Source organism: Glycine max, chromosome 6, assembly GCF_000004515.6.
Source record: "Glycine max cultivar Williams 82 chromosome 6, Glycine_max_v4.0, whole genome shotgun sequence".
Classification (NCBI taxonomy): Eukaryota; Viridiplantae; Streptophyta; class Magnoliopsida; order Fabales; family Fabaceae; genus Glycine; species Glycine max.
This window is the reverse complement of record NC_038242.2, coordinates 33,313,736-33,331,799: the sequence shown is the minus strand read 5'-3', so window position 1 is coordinate 33,331,799 and position 18,064 is coordinate 33,313,736.

Sequence of the window (18,064 nt, the reverse complement as noted above, 5' to 3'; positions counted from 1 at the left end):
AAAGAGAGAGCATAAAAAAAAAAAGAGAGCATATGCTGCTCTAAATCAGTTGGAATATTTGTCTCTTTGCTAAAGCATGTTTGCATTTTTAGCGAAGTCTCACAAGTTATCCAGAACTACGTAGGTCTGAGTTCCTCATTGGAGGATACGTAGGAGCAAGAGCCTCGCTTTTGTCGACCATACCGCCTTTTGTTGCCATGACTCAAGAGCTGGTAGCCCGCGGAGATACCTTACGGTTATCCGCACCCTTTTGTCATCCAGAGGCGGCGGGCCCGATGACAAGCAGAGACCAAGTTTGGTCATTCTGCACCCTTGTATCATCCAGAGGCGGCGGGCCCGATGATACGCGGAGATACCTTACGGTTATCCGCACCCTTTTGTCATCCAGAGGCGGCGGGCCCGATGACAAGCAGAGACCAAGTTTGGTCATTCTGCACCCTTGTATCATCCAGAGGCGGCGGGCCCGATGATACGCGGAGATACCTTACGGTTATTCGCACCCTTTTGTCATCCAGAGGCGGCGGGCCCGATGACAAGCAGAGACCAAGTTTGGTCATTCTGCACCCTTGTATCATCCAGAGGCGGCGGGCCCGATGATACGCGGAGATACCTTACGGTTATTCGCACCCATTTGTCATCCAGAGGCGGCGGGCCCGATGACAAGCAGAGACCAAGTTTGGTCATTCTGCACCCTTGTATCATCCAGAGGCGGCGGGCCCGATGATACGCGGAAATACCCGAGTGGTTATCCGTATAAACATTCTTTTGCTATCTGTAAGACAGAACGCTTGATAGCATGCAGAGGCTGACATAGTCTTCTGCACCTTTTGTTCCTCCGGGAACAACAAGTCATTTACATGCGGAAATTTCATGGTCGCCCGCGACTCTCGTCAACCGAGAGGAGCGAAATTAGTGTCATACACTGATTTTCGGGGACCTTTGCTTGATGACAAGCGACCATTCTTTGGTCCTTGTGAGGTGCTTGGCACCCATCATTAGGCAATTTGTGAAATTTTGGGAACAACAAGTCATTTGCATGTGGAGATTTTATGGTCACCTGCGACTCTCGTCAAATCGAGAGGAACGAAATTAGTGTCTTATCTTTTACTTTCCTTTTATCTTCATAAAAGACAAGTAAAGAGGGGCAACTGTCATACCCTAATTTCGTCCGGGGACCTTTGCTCGATGACGTGCGACCATTCTTTGGTCCTCGTGAGGTGCTTTGGCACCCATCATTAGGCAATTGGTGAAATTCCAGGACATGCCGTAAACCGTTGAAATATTGATGCACAATCTGTAAGTTTTCGTGACACACCGGAAATCAAATGGAAGCATCGTTGCATAATTAAGTGAGGTTCCGTAACATTCCGTAAGTCAAAAAGGGGATGATTATGTAATCCGCAAGGTTCCGTAACATTACGGAAAGAAAACAAGTATCGTTACGAAATTCGTAAGTTTCCGTAACTTTACGAAAAAAGAATCACCAAAAAACAGCAGAGGGGGTGTACTTAGTAAAAATGGGGGTGCAAATAGCACCCAGGCCCACTTGGGCCCTCCGGAATATTCCTCCAGAAGGCGGTTGCTTCTGGAGGAAGCAACCCTGCTCGCCTGGGCGAGCTGAGCTCGCCTGGGCGAGCTGGGCGGCAACCACCTCCCCTATTTTGCTATAAATAGGGGAGGAAGGCAAGAAGGAAGGGGTTCAGCCCCTTAGGCACTTCTCTCTCTTTCGAATTTGCTTGGAAAAATTGTTTCCGTGAAGAAAATCTAAGCCGAGGCGCTTCCGAAACGTTTCCGTAACGTTTTCCGTGAGGAATTTCGCAAAGATTTCAACCGTTCTTCGACGTTCTTCATTCGTTCTTCATCGTTCTTCGATCTTCAACGGGTAAGTACCTCGAACCAAGCTTTTCGATTCATTCTATGTGCCCGTAGTGGTCCACATTGTGTTTCGTGCATTTTTATTCTCGTTTTGTTTACTTTTTATACCCCTTGTTGACGTGCTTAAGCCATTTTACTTAAGTCATTTCTCGCTTAACTTAAAAATAAAATAAATTTCCACCGAACGTTTGAATTGTATTATCCATTAACTTCGGTTAAAATAAATTCCGACCGTTCGGTCGTGCCGTAACCACGTTGGAAATCAAAAAGAGGTAAAAAATAAAGGCTAAAATCAATTCGCCTAGTCAAGCTCGTCCATAAAAAATAGGCTTTTGAAGTTTGTCATTTCATTTCCTCACTAAGTAAAATGGATCATTTTTAAGGTCCAACGCCTTAAAATGATCACCTCTTAAAATAAAAAAGAATCACTTGATAAGAAAGAACTACGTAGGTCTGATTTCCTCATCGCAAATTGAGGAATACGTAGGAGGAAAGGGAAACACCCTTGTCGACCACAAAAAAGGAAAAATATAAAAAGGGTATAAAGGATATAAGGACATAAAAGGGAACGTAAAAATCAAAGTCATGTTTGCACATTCGATTAAAGGCTGCCGTCCCTTGGGACGGACGTGTGGGGTGCTAATACCTTCCCCGTGCGTAAATACAACTCCCGAACCTTTCACTTAAAAGTTCGTAGATCGCGTCTTTTCCGGTTTTTCCGACGTTTTCCTCAAATAAACGTTGGTGGCGACTCCGCGCGTATTCCTTTCGTGGAACACGCATCCCGCGAGTCACGCGTCGCCCTCCCGCCGAAGGGTAGGTTGCGACACCAAGTTTATGTGGTGTTTGTTTTCTTGGGTGCTTTGAGGGTAAATAGTAGCCTAGACACTTGAGAGATAGAGTGTATATCTTGTGAGGCTTTATCACTTTTCATTCTTGAGCTGATTAACTATTTTGCCATGATTGGGTTGCTTGGATGATTTTCAAGAATGTCTTGACTTTTCAGATCTCCTTATGTTAGATGTTACCCATTACTTTCATTCCTTGATGTTCATTGAGAAATATGTGAATGTTTTCATTTTTCTCTCTTTGATATCCTTGGATTTTGTTCTTTGTTTCATTTTGCCCAGGAGTGCAAAAGGCTAAGTATGGGGGGTTTTGATGTGCCATCATTTTCTTCTATTTTCTAAACCCTTTTTGCACCATTTTAATTACTGATTGGTCTTAATTGTCAATTAATTAGGCAGTTTTATTATTTGGGCCCATTTAGCTAATTTGATGTTTTTAATCTAATTTCAGGAATTAATGAAACATTGGGCTTAATCCGGATTTTGGTTGTGGACTTGAAGAGGGCAAATAAAGCAGCGCTTACCTTAGTTAATTTCTAATTAGGAAATTTCGCAATTTTATTTTATGTTGTTTAGTGTTTATTTCGTTTTGGGCCAGAGTATTGTAATAGGGCTCAGCGACTTTGAGTGACTCTTTTTAAATAGCAGCCTTGGGATTCGTGCAAGGCATTCTGTTATGCTATTCATTATTCAGAGCTTTTGTTTTAAGGTTTTCGTTTTTCTGCTTAATGCTACTGTTCACGTAATGCAATTTTACGTTTTCTGTTTCTAATTACAATTTCGTTCTTGCTTCTTCTTCTACTCTCATTTACGTTTCTGTTTCATCTACATTTCTGTTCATTTACGTTTTTGTTCATTTACGTTTCTGTTCATTTACGTTTCTGCTTCATGTTTCATTTGCGTTTTCTGTTTGAATCCATGGAAGGCTAGATTTTCTGGTGTTGTTTCCTTTTGAGGATGAAGCCCAACTCTCTTTGAGGTTTCGCTTGTAATGTGGTTTCCTGGCAGTTTTCCCTTCACCAGTCATCCCAAATTCGTGAATATTAATCAGTGCACGCTTCGTGTTCGATTAATTGCCTCTGAGCCTAACTTGCGTTCATGCTTAATGGACGAAGGGCTAACTGGTGTGTGTGGTGCCTAATCACGTATTGAAAACCCTAAGTTGATTTTCGCTTAGTAAATTGAAGTCACTGCATGTTTTTATTTTCTGTTGTTTCCCCTAGGGATTCCTATCCTCTGTAATTTTCTCATTGTAGTCTTTTAAAGAACGTAGGATTGGGGTTTCGTTGTTCTGATCCTCGCTTTGTGCCTTAAAAGATGCGTAGTCTTTAATGACCCGAGCCTTTTCGCTCAGTCCATGGGGATGCCCCAAGCGCTTAACTGAAACTGAACCCGACAAGCTTTTGCTAAAGAATTATTGCATTTGAAAACGCTCATGCATACGCATGTACAAGCATATTTGTTATCTTGTGACAGGGACAGGATCATTTTAAGCAATGGTCAAATACCGCGCCAAATCCAAGACAGAGATGAATCGAGGTAAGTGGTAACGTGACCACGATTTGCTGCGCAATGTCATTTCCTGCTTTCAGGTACTTGGGGACGAGCACAAATGGATGCTAGGCCCATGATCAACAGATCGCTGTCCCGCGTCCAGCTCCGGACAATCGAGAAGCGCTACTGGGAGGCAACCTAGTATCCTTTAAATTCCTCCCTATTACTATTGTTGTTTCTTTAAGATGATGATCGGATGCCTAACTTACCCTAGGGGTTTCGAGTAAGCGAACACCGACCCACAGAGAGCGCGTACTTTCTTCACAAAAAAAAAAAGTACAGGGTTAGCTCGCCTGGGTGAGCTTAGCTCGCCTGGGTGAGCTTAGCTCGCCTGGGCGAGCACCCCTGCACCAGAAAACATAAAAATGAGGGGAGGGTGAGTTTCTCTCCACCCAAAACTCCCCTCCCTCATTCAAAAATGCAGCACCCACGGGATTTGCGGTTTTTTGACCCTAGGCCACCATTTTTGTACTTTGGCCTCTAGTTTTCCATTGATTCCTTTTCATGCTCTAAATTGTACAGGATTTGACCAATTTTGTGAGACAATTTGGGGCAAATTCATGCTTTGATTCATTGAATTGGGGGGTTGTAGGGGATGGCCTTAGGCCTAAGTTGTATTCTGAAATGATTGGGCAAGCCACATTGCCCCCATTCCTTTGCGCCCACCGAGTATTCGGTGAAATGCCTCAATGGCATTCGCGCATAAATTTGTTAAGTATGCTTATAGAATGGGTTTGTGCATGCATGGTTGCCATTTTTGGATGCGTGGACAGCTTGCGAAGTTTAGGGTAAAAGCCGAAAAGTGACTTAGGCCTAGGAACCCAAGCCTTTGGTTTTGAGTCCAAGAAAGCATGAAAATGAGAGCATGTTGGTGAGGATTCCCTTTTTAGACCAACACTTGGTTTGGGCTATACCATGATGATTTCTTTGTACCTAGATGGTGTGAAAATGTTGTTCACCATGTACATGGGTATATAGAGTAGGTAGCCAAGTGCTTTGCGAGTGTGCATGTATGTTGAATATGGCACGAAAATGCTTCTCACAATAGGAATATATGACATGAAATTGCCTTTCAAAAAAATATATATGAATTAGTAATACAAAAATTGCCTTTCCAATGAATGTGTAACATGAAATTGTTTTTTCCAAATGAGTGTAAATATGTGTGAACGTACATTGCATGAAGCTGCCTCTCAGGTGTATGACTATATGTGTGAATAAAATGTGAACATTGTGAATGTATGTATACATGATTTTGATGATGTCAAAAGAAGAATCAAACAAGGCTCATTTTGCTTCAAGATTAATACAAGATTGTTTCAACAAGCAAAGCCTTGATTCAAGATTTCTTCAAGATCAAGCCTTGCCTCAAAATGAAAAGATTTCAAGTCATCCAAGGCAGCCTTGAGTTTTGTGATTATCTTTAATAATTGTTTTTGATTGTGTTTTGATGATTTCTTTTGATTGTGTGTTTGATTGTATTTGATGATTGTCTTTGATGTTTGTTCCTAATTGAGTTTTTGATTGTTCTTAAAGAATCTATTAAACTTTTCAAATTAGTTTCATATTTTAAGAAAACTATTTCAAATTTAGAAAAGGAAATTTTGAAATTGAAAAGTTAAATTTGAAAATTGAAAATTGAAATTTGAAATTAAAATTTGGAAGTTGAAAGTAGAAGTTATTGGAAGTTGAAAGTTAAAAATGGAAGTTGGAAGTTGGAAGTGGAAGTTACTGGAAGTTGGAAGTTGGAAATGAAAGTTATTGGAAGTTGAAAGTTGAAAATGGAGGTTGGAAGTTGGAAGGGAAAGTTACTAAAAGTTGAAGTTGGAAGTTGGAATTTAAAATTTAAAATTTAAAATTTAAAATTTAAAATTTGAAATTTGAAATTTGAAAATTGAAAATTGAAAATTGAAATTTGAATTTTGAATTTTTTTAATAGAAATTATTGTGCATAGTTAGTTGATTGTTAATTTAATTAATTTGATTTGAAATATTTGATGATTGATTGTATTTGATTGTGTTTGATTGATGTGTTATTGTACTTGTTTTTGCTTGATTAATATTGAATGATTGTTTTAATGCCTTTTGGTATCACTTGATTCCCATACATTGCAACAAGTGGAACATCTTTCTCCTCTCTATTCATGATTTGTTTTTTATGTTGACAAAGGGGGAGAGAAAGATAAAAAATAAAATAGAAAGAAAAATTATCTATTCTTTATGAGACAATTTGTTTACATATGAAAAATATGAAATCTTCAACTGTCTCATATAAGCAATCATTGCAAAACCAAGGGGGAGTAAACTATATGCAAATAGATATTTTTTCTTTGTTGTTGCTCCTAACCTACAGGTGGTTGTCATCATCAAAAAGGGGGAGAATGTAAATCATGAAGATTTTGATGGTGTCAAGAAGAATTAAGAATTTGCTTGAGAAAGGGGGAGAATGTAAATCATGCAAGCTTTGATGGTGTCGAGAAGAAATCACATGTTTGTCATCATCAAAAAGGGAGAGAATGTGAATGTATGTATACATGATTTTGATGATGTCAAAAGAAGAATCAAACAAGGCTCATTTTGCTTCAAGATTAATACAAGATTGTTTCAACAAACAAAGCCTTGATTCAAGATTTCTTCAAGATCAAGCCTTGCCTCAAAATGAAAAGATTTCAAGTCATCCAAGGCACATGTAATCGATTACCAATACATGTAATCGATTACCAAGTCACATGAAAGTGTGTAATCGATTACACTTCATATGTAATCGATTACCAGAGACTCTGAACGTTGGGAATTCAAATTTTAAATGAAGAGTCACAACTGTTCAAAAAAATAATTGTGTAATCGATTACACTAACTCTGTAATCAATTACCAGAGAGGATTTTCAAGGAATATCGCCAACAGTCACATCTTATCATTTGGATTTTGAATGGCCATCAAAGGCCTATATATATGTGTGACTTGGGACGAAATTGCAGAGAGTTTTGCTGGTCCAGAATGTCTTATCCTCTCAAAAGAAAATGAGAGAGATTCCAAGAGAACTTCATTGTCAAATGCTCTCTCAAGAACTCATGGGCAAACACTTGCAAATCCATTAAGAGTTCATCCATGGATCTTCATTGTAATATTCTTCTCTTGAAGAGAGAATTCTTCTTCCATTCTTCTTATTCAATGAGATTGGCTAAGAGACTATGAGTCTCTTATTGTAAAGCATCTGAACACAAGGGATGGGTTGTCCCTGTATGGTTCAAACTTTGTAAAGGATTTTACAAAGATAGGGGAAATCTCAAGTGAGTTTCTTGAGTACTGGACATAGGCACGGGAAGTGGCCGAACCAGTATAAAACTATGTTTGCATTCTCTCTTCCCTTATCTCATTTATGTTATTGCAATAAATTTTGCCTTGCATGTTTAAAGAACATTATTAAATTGATTGTTGTTGCTTCTTCTGCATTCTAAGCCTATCCATCTTGAGTTATTGAGGCCACAAGGTCCAACAAACATATGGAAAAAATTCCGTTCAAATGAAGTAGATAGGTGGCAAAAATGCTTGGCAAAATATATGTGTATGTTTAGATAAGTAGGCAAGGTGCCTTGCAAAATGTGTATGTTGGAAGGTTTTGCATGTAACATAAGGAAATTCTTTGCAAACAAAAGTTGGTGCATCTCATAAAAGGTCGTTCACCAAAGGAAAGATGTGTGTAAATGTATATATGTCCTAGGAAAACCCGTGCGTTAATGCGTAAGTTTTTCTTTTAAAATTCACGTTGATATTCGCGTTTTGTTGGAAAGAAGTGTATGTTGTTTTTTGCTTGATTTGGCTTTCATTTTAATTGGTTTTCTTGAACTAACTTCCCGAATGTTATTTTTTCGCAGGAAATGGCTCTGAAGAAACTCTCCACGAAGAGGTCTAGAAGGGACGCCACTGGAGAAGGCTCCAGTGCCGCCTCAGAGTTTGATAGTCACCGTTTCCGGAGTGCCGAGCACCAGTAGCACTTCGAGGCCATCAAGGGATGGTCATTCCACAGGGAGAGGCGTGTCCAGCTCAGGGAAGATGAGTACTCGGACTTCCAGGAGGAGATAGCTCGCAGGCATTGGACTCCTCTAGTGACTCCCATGGCCAAGTTTGACCCTGAGATAGTCCTATAGTTCTACGTGAATGCCTGGTCCATAGAGGAGGGAGTTCGAGACATGCGCTCGTGGGTAAGGGGTCAGTGGATTCCCTTCGACGCAGATGCCCTCAGCCAGTTCTTGGGCGACCCGCTGATTTTGGAAGAAGACCAGTAGTGTGAATTCAGCCAGAGGAGGAGCTAGGCAGGCGGTTTTGATGAGGAAGTCATCGCCCAACTGCTGTGCATACCGGGGCAGGATTTCGCCCGGACTGCTGCAGGGAGGCGGGTGCGGATCATGCGCACCAGAACTCTGACCTCCCTCTACCTATGTGCCAGTTGGTGTATGTCATCCTGACACGGATGAGCATTCACGTGGCCCAGGTGATTGTTGATGCCATTTATTTGTTTGCAGGAATGGCGCCTACTAGGCACCCTCTAGACCCAGATAAGTCCGACAGGGCCCTGGGGTTTTCGGCTCTAATCACAGGCCTCTGCCAGTCCTACGGAGTTCCTATCACCCCTAGCAAGGTAATCCGACCACCGATCACCCAAGCCTTCATCGAGAAGTACAGCACACCTAGGCAGGCACGGGGTGACGCATATCAGGCCGCGGGCACACCGCCACCCCCTCGGCAGGCCGATTCGGCTGGGCCACTGGGCGTGGAGCATTATCTACAGCATTTGGTTCGCCAGCAGGTGGCCAACCATCATGGACAAGTGCAGATACATGAGTGTCTCTACCGGTTCAGCCTTAGTCAATAGGGGCAGGGTTCCGCCCCTTTTATATGCCCTACCCCGGAGTAGTTTGGGGCTGAGGTTGCATGGCCTGGAGACTGGCCCGATGCCCAGGCATGGGAGGAGCCTGCAGGATCCCCTGGTGAGGCAGATGAATCCCATATGGATGAAGATATGACTGACCTGCTCGGTTTCTTGGGAGGGAGCGGAGCCACATGACCAAGGTCGCCGCACTTTTTTGTTATTAACATTACTGCTTTCAGTTATTGTTTTTGTTGTCATCTAACATTACTGCTTTCAGTTATGGTTTCTGTTTCCACTATGATCTGGCATTACGGCTCTTAGTTATTTTGTCACTGTTTTTGTTGCGACTTACCATTGCATTCTTTTCCTTTGCTTTGTGATTTGACGTAGGTAGATCGTGTGTGCCCTCATCCGCACGACCTTTTTAGAAAGAGGAAATAAATAAATAATAATAACTTAATTGATGAAGGATAAATAAAAAATAAAATTGGTTAGCTAAAAAGCCAACATGCTGTTGAAAAGAAAATAACTTCCCACTTTTCTTTGGACAAAAATTCACCGATCAAAACAAAAGGTTTTTGTTGGAAAACGTGTATACACCTGAAGGGTGAATGCTATGAAAATTTTCCCGAACACCCATAATGGATTCGGATGAATGCATGAATTGATAAAGGAGCGTATTTTGGAAACACTGGGTTGACTTAAATAGGAAAAAATGAATCCTGAACCCTAGTATCACATGACCATAAGAACTTGATGCTTGAGTGTCCACATGGGTGCATGCATGACCAATTTTGCATAAAATTTCCCAATCATCATTGTTGCATGTGTGTCATGGAAATAATGTGGGACATCCCCTTTATCCCTGAACCACTGGCCAAACCAACACCCTGACATATATCATGTCCAGCCGTTCTACAAGCCTTGAGCCAAAATCCCAACTCACCATAAACCTTGCCCTCTGAAGAAAACAAGAAAAAAGAAAAAGAAAGTTCCCGATCAAAGATCGGAAGAAAGCAAAAGAAGATATTTCTTGACCAAAGATCGGAAGAAAGCAAAAGAAGAAAATTCCCGACCAAAGATTGAAAGAAAGCAAAAGGAAAAAGAAAGGAAAATTCTCGATCAAAGATCGGAAGAAAACAAAAGAAATATGCAAAAAGGTCTTTGGACCAGACAATATCTGAACAATACAGAATTGTCACCCCCAAATAAGGAAAGAAAGGAAATCACGACCCGAAGTGGTCCTCTCCCTTTGATCGCCAACCAAAATCCTGTCCGCTAGCAACTTTCTCGCCCCGCACTAAACAAAAATAGAAAAGGAAAAGGCCCAAACACTCAGAGCCAAATTCCCCACCAAAAAACACCATTCCCGAAAAAGCCCTATTGATACAGGATCACGCATGTAATTTTTGATTTGATAGGAAATGATACACAAAATCAAGTCATGACATATCTATGCTTCGGAATTAGGGTAAAACACTTACCTGTGTGAGATTGATACACTTTGAGTGATTTTCTTCTATTTCATTGGACCCAGTGTTTCCTCTAAATGGTCATTTAGAAACGAAACGCTAACATCCAAAATCTCATTTATGGTTATGAGAAAATTTCATCAGCATACTCTCCTTCCCCAAATAGACACATTGTTTTTCATCAAAAAATCATATGTTGCTCAGATCAGTTGGAGGTTTTGTTTCTTTACTAAAGCATGTTCGCATTTTAGTGAAAGAACACCAAGACTATTTAGTCTCACAAAAGAAAGAACTACGTAGGTCTGAGTTCCTCATCATGAATTAAGGATACGTAGGAGCGAAAGCCTCGCTTTTGTCGACCACCCCACCTTTTGCTATCATGACCCAAGAGTCCGATAGCATGTGGAGACACCTTACGGTTATCCACACCTCGTCATTTCGGAGACCCCAAGTTTGATTGACAAGTTGAGGCCAATGTGGTCATCTGCACCCTTTCCAGAGATGTCAACATCTCCCGGTAGAGACTATTTTTTAGTCTCGCACATCACAAAAGAAAGAACTACGTAGGTCTGAGTTCCTCATCACAAATGGAGGATACGTAGGAGCAAAAGCCTCACTTTTGTCGACTGCCCCACCTTTTGCTATCGTGACCCGTGAAGTCCAATGACATGCGGAGATACCCATGTGGTTATCCGCACAAATGATTTCTGTTGATCCTAACCCGTGAAGTTAGGTGGCAGGCGGAGATACCCAAATGGTTATCCATATAAACACTCTTTCATTATCCGTCAAACTCAGAGTCTGGTATCATGCAGAGAAAAACATCATCTTCTGCATCCTTTGTCAATCGGGAGCCAACGAACCCGTTGACACGCGGAGACTTACGTCGTCTTCTGCGCTTTCTGTCATCCTGACCCGTGATGTCAGATGATGTACGGAGATACCCAAGCGGTTATCCGTACAAACGGTTTCTATCATCCTGACCCGTGAAGTCAGGTGACATGCGGAGATACCCGACTGATTATCTGCACAAACAATTTTTGTTGATCCTAACCCGTGAAATTAGGTGGCAGGCGGAGATACCCAAGTGGTTATCCGTATAAACATTCTTTCGCTATCCGTCAGACTCAGAGTCCAGTAGCATGCAGAGACTAACGTCATCTTCTGCACCCTTTGTCAATCGGGAGCCAACGAACCCATTGACACGCGGAGACTTACGTCGTCTTCACGCTTTCTATCATCTTGACCCGTGAAGTTAGGTGACGTACGAAGATATCCAAGCGGTTATCCGTACAAACAATTTCTGTCATCCTGACCCGTGAAGTCAGGTGACGTATAGAGATAGCCAAGCGGTTATTTGTATAAACGGTTTCTATCATCCTGACCCATGAAGTCAGGTTACATGCGGGGGTACCGTTATGGTCATCCGCACCTTTCATCAACCAGGTGAAAACGAGCCCGTTGACACGCAGAGACTAACATCGTTTTCTGCGCCTTTTTTCATCCTGACCCATGGAGTCAGGCGACATGCAGGGGTACCGTATGGTTATCCGCACCTTTCGTTAACCAGGGGCAAACGAGCCCGTTGACGCGCAGAGACTAACATTGTCTTCTGCACCTTTTGTTATCGTGACCCATGGAGTCAGGTGACATGCGGGGGTACCATATGGTTATCCGCACCTTTCGTCAACCAGGGGCAAACGAGCCTGTTGATGCGCAAAGACTAACATCGTCTTCTACACCTTTTGTCATCCTGACCCATGGAGTCAAGTGACATGCGGGGGTACCTTATGGTCAATCGCACCTTTCGTCAACCGAGGTGAATGAATTCGATAGTATCAGGATGATGTTGGTCATTTGATTCTGATTATTTTCAAAATGTTTGCAGGTTTTTTACTCAAGTCGTCCGGAGACATGCAAGCCCGACGACGCATAAGATTCTTCTTTGTTGGGCGGGAGGCGATCAAGTTCGATGGCGTGGGGAAGTGTCGTGGTTCCACTGGTCGGGATATTAACCGATCGAATGATGTTCCGCTCGAACGAAATTAGTGTCTTATCTTTACTTTGCTTTTATCTCCAATAAAAGATAAGTAAACAGGGGCAACTGTCATACCCTAATTTCATCCGGGAACCATTGTTTGGTGGCATGCAACCTTTGCTTGAACATCTCGAGGTACTTAACACCCATCGTTGGGTAATCCGTGAAGTTCCGCAACATTCCGGAAGTTGAAAGGAAGCATTGTTGCGCAATCCGTAAAGTTCCGCAACATTCTAGAAGTCAAAAAAGGCATTGTTGCATAATCGATAAAGTTTCGCAACATTCCGGAAAGAAAATGGGTGTCGTTACATAATTCGTAAAGTTCCATAATGTTTTGGAAAGGAATCAGCAAAAAAAAACACAAAAGGGGGTGTATTTAGTAAAAAAGGGGGTGCAAATAGCAACCAAACCCACTTGCGCCTTCCAGGAGGTTCCAACAGAAGGTGGTGCCTTCTGGTGGAAGCAACCCAGCTCGCCTGGGCAAGCTGGGCGGCAACCACCTCCCTCTTTTCTCCTATAAATAGGGGAAAGAGGGCAGAGCAAAAATGTTCAGCCCTTCTGGTATTTAGGATTCTCTCAAAATTAGTGAGGAAAATTGTTTCTGTGTGTCATACCCTAATTTCGTCCGGGGACCTTTGCTCGATGACGTGCGACCATTCTTTGGTCCTCGTGAGGTGCTTGGCACCCATCATTAGGCAATTTGTGAAATTCCAGGACATGCCGAAAAACCAAAAAAATATTGATGCACAATCCGTAAGTTTCCGTGACACACCGGAAATCAAATGGAAGCATCGTTGCATAATTAAGTGAGGTTCCGTAACATTCCGTAAGTCAAAAAGGGGATGATTATGTAATCCGCAAGGTTCCGTAACATTACGGAAAGAAAACAAGTATCGTTACGAAATTCGTAAGTTTCCGTAACTTTACGAAAAAAGAATCACCAAAAAACAGCAGAGGGGGGTGTACTTAGTAAAAATGGGGGTGCAAATAGCACCCAGGCCCATTTGGGCCCTCCAGAAGCTTCCTCCAGAAGGCGGTTGCTTCTGGAGGAAGCAACCCTGCTCGCCTGGGCGAGCTGAGCTCGCCTGGGCGAGCTGGGCGGCAACCACCTCCCCTATTTTGCTATAAATAGGGGAGGAAGTGAAGAAGAAAGGGGTCCAGCCCCTTAGGCACTTCTCTCTCTTTCGAATTTGCTTGGAAAAATTGTTTCCGTGAAGAAAATCTAAGCCGAGGCGCTTCCGAAACGTTTCCGTAACGTTTTCCGTGAGGAATCTCGCAAAGGTTTCAACCGTTCTTCGACGTTCTTCATTCGTTCTTCATCGTTCTTCGATCTTCAACGGGTAAGTACCTCGAACCAAGCTTTTCGATTCATTCTATGTACCCGTAGTGGTCCACATTGTGTTTCGTGCATTTTTATTCTCGTTTTGTTTACTTTTTATACCCCCTGTTGACATGCTTAAGCCATTTTGCTTAAGTCATTTCTCGCTTAACTTAAAAATAAAATAAATTTCCACCGAACATTTGAATTATATTATCCGTTAACTTCGGTTAAAATCAATTCCGACCGTTCGGTCATGCCGTAACCACGTTGGAAATCAAAAAGAGGTAAAAAATAATATAATAATCAAAAAAATATCTTTTTAGTGAAATAAAGCGGAAAATCAATCGGACGTTTTCTCTTTGGGATTTCTCATTCTTAATTGAATTGATTAATAACTAAAGTGAAACTAAGGCTAAAATCAACTCGCCTAGTCAAGCTCGTCCACAAAAATAGGCTTTTGAAGTTTGTCATTTCAATTTCTCACTAAGTAAAATGGATCATTTTTAAGGTCCAACGCCTTAAAATGATCACCACTTAAGTAAAAAAGGCATCACTTGATAAGAAAGAACTACGTAGGTCTGAGTTCCTCATTGAGGATACGTAGGAGCAAAAGCCTCGCTTTTGTCGACCACCCCAAGAGATCGTTAATGGTCCAATGCCTTAACATTTCTCTCCTTTCAAAAACAAGAGATCGTTAATGGTCCAACGCCTTAACGTTTCTCATCTTTCAAAATCAAAAGACCGTTTAATGGTCCAACACCTTAAATGACCTTTTGTTCAAATAAAAACATATTTTGCAAAAAAGACAAAAACAAACTTAACCAAACACTTTGTTCCGAAAGAACTACGTAGGTCTGATTTCCTCATCACAAATTGAGGAATACGTAGGAGCAAAGGGAAACACCCTTGTCGACCACAAAAAAGGAAAAAATATAAAAAGGGTATAAAGAATATAAGAACATAAAAAGGGAACATAAAAATCAAAGTCATGTTTGCACATTCGATTAAAGGCTGCCGTCCCTTGGGACGGGCGTGTGGGGTGCTAATACCTTCCTCGTGCGTAAATACAACTCCCGAACCTTTCACTAAAAAGTTCGTAGATCGCGTCTTTTCCGGTTTTTCCGACGTTTTCCTCAAATAAACGTTGGTGGCGACTCCGCGCGTATTCCTTCCGTGGAACACGCATCCCGCGAGTCACGCGTCGCCCTCCCGCCGAAGGGTAGGTTGCGACAGTTGGCGACTCCACTGGGGACTGTTTTTTAGAGAGTTAGGCCATTTAATCTTGTGCAATGTTTTATCATGACTTTCTCCTTTGTTGGTTTCCCTTTATTTGTTTTATGTTCTTGTGTATATAAACTATTCATTGCTTTTAGTGTGTTTTAGAATGTATGCATGAGGTAAATATTTATTCATTTGATGCACACAAACACTAACACTATTTGCACACACTGTGAGTGAAAAAGGGCCCTATACCCGGGTTCATGGGAACATAAGGAGTGGAGGTGAATCTGTGATCATGCTAGGTCTCCGACTTGCTTGATTACAGTGAACCCTCATCTAGAGCTTTTCTCTTTGAAAACTTATTGTTGCTAGTAGTCCCTACTGCTGCAATATGTTCTTCGAAGGGGATGATACCTCTAGAAACCATCAAGAGAGATATGACTACCTTGGGGATTATTGCTAAAAGCCTAGTTAGTTCTCTCCCTTATAGGTCCCTTAAATAGGGGGCACGGAGCAAACACGCTGCGTGCCATTTTTCACACTGCCATGCATAAGTATCATATACCCTTTTACTTATATTCAGAGAGTATTGTCATACTATATGCATTCCCGTGTTGCGCCTTTCGCATATGCATCGCACATGGGTTCTGTCTTGATCCCCTCTGTAAACAAACCAACGAAGGGTCCGTGTCACCGTTTTAAATACATACGTTGGGGCACTTTGCTACCCCTAGACGTTGTATCTAAGAAGGAGACAGTTTCTCGGGCTCCCGTATTCGTAAATTGCATCTGTGTCATATGCATTTCTTCATGCATTCATCCATTCCACCCATGATAGATGTCAGAGTTTTGATTCGCACTAGATTTTATTTCACTTTAGTAAAACATGGGATCAAGTCAAAAGCCTTCGCTTAAAAAGAGGTTCTATCAAGTCAAAATCAAGAGCTTAGAGGTCACCAGTTTACGAAAGTTGGGGCAATTAATGGGTCAACTTCAACGGCAAGCCTTCTGCAAAGCCTATGGTAAGATTTGGGACCTAGCTAGGGTAGAAGTCTCCACAGAGTCCATTGCCTCCCTTGCCCAGTATTATGATCATCCGTTGAGGTGCTTCACTTTTGGGGACTTCCAACTATCACCCATGGTGGAAGAATTTGAAGAGATCCTAGGATGTCCTCTAGGGGGAAGGAAACCATACCTCTTCTCAGGGTTCTATCCTCATTGGCCAGAATTTCTAAAAAAAGTCCAAATCTCGGCGCAGGAATTAGACCGCCAAAGGCAAGTCGAAAATGGGGTGGTCGGAATACCGAGAAAATATTTGGAGGCAAAAGCAAGAATCTTGGCAGATAAAGGCGAGTGGACCCCATTCATAGATATTCTCACACTGTTGATTTTTGAGGGAGTCCTCTTTCCAAATGTGGATGGGTTGGTGGACCTGGCAGCGATCGACGTTTTTCTCGCCTATCATAACCACAAGGAAAGTCCGGTTGTCGCTATGCTAGCCGACCTATATGACACCTTCGACCGAAGATGTGAAGAAAGCAATGCAAGGATTGTTTGCTGTACTCCAGCTCTCTATGTGGGGCTGGTTTCACACCTTTTTCTCCAAGAAGGTAGGCTCGTCTATCCGCTACAAGGTTACCGCTCGTGCGTCGAAAAAGGAAAGGCGAATTGGGACCAACTCTTGGCTAGCATGGGGGGGCATCTGTTAATTGGTTCCCTCGCTAGAAGGAAGGAAGAATCAGGATTCTATCTTCATGCGAAGGATGTCCAAATGTTCCCTTGATGGGAACAAGGGGTTGTATTAATTATAATCCCGTTCTCACCATAAGACAGCTTGGCTACCCCATGAGAGGAGCGCCATTAGACGAAAGCATCACGCCTTTCATCGCACGGGGTTTTAGTGACCACAACGCGAGGGTACTCCAAGGAGTTTGCAAGGCATGGGATGCGGCGTGAAGAAAGGACAGAGAGCTTAGGGGAAGCAGTAATGGGATCATCGGCGGCTATCATAAGTGGCTGAGAGTCCGAACACAAGGATTGGATTGGCTCCCAAATCTAAAGACTGTGAGGGACGATGAGGTTAAAGCTTCGGAAGAAAGTGATGAGGTACAAGCCCTAAAGGCAGAGCTTGAAAGAGCCCGAGTAGTCGAAGAGAAGTTCAAGTCCATAGCCATCAAAGTCTGAAAAGAGTATGATGAACTAAGGGACGTCAATATGGCCACCGCTGAAGCCTTGGAACGAGAAACCAAGAAGGCCCGAAAGGAAGAACACGTGCCAGCAAAGTTTTGAGGGGCTTTATAGGGCAGCAATAGTAAGCTCAAGCTCCGAAGAGGTGAAAGGAATCATCACGGGTCAAAGGCATGATCTTGAAGGACGAGCTAAAGGCTTACCTTAGGTCGAAAAGAAATTTGTCCCAACAGTTAAGCGAGACTGAAGGGAATATGTGGGCCGTCATCGATGAGTGCAAAGAGAAGCTAAATCTAGCGGCGACTCACGAGCAAAGGCTAGAGGATGAGTACGCCAAGATATCAGCAGAAAGCGAAGCAAGGGAGAGGGTAATTGATTCATGGCACCAAGAGGCAACAATGTGGACGGACCGATTTGCTCTTACCTTGAACAGGAGTCAAGAACTTCCCCGATTGCTAGCCAAGGCCAAAGCAATGGCGGACACCTACTCCGCCCCCAAGAAGATCCACGGACTTCTCAGCTATTGTCAACATATGATAGACTTAATGGACCATATGATTAGAAACCGCTAGGAAGTTTGTATTGTCGCTCAGATCTTGACTAGTTATAACTTTTTGAATAAAATGAGTTTATCCCACGTTTTTACTCCAAAAATCAGTGCGAGTCAAGTCACTCCC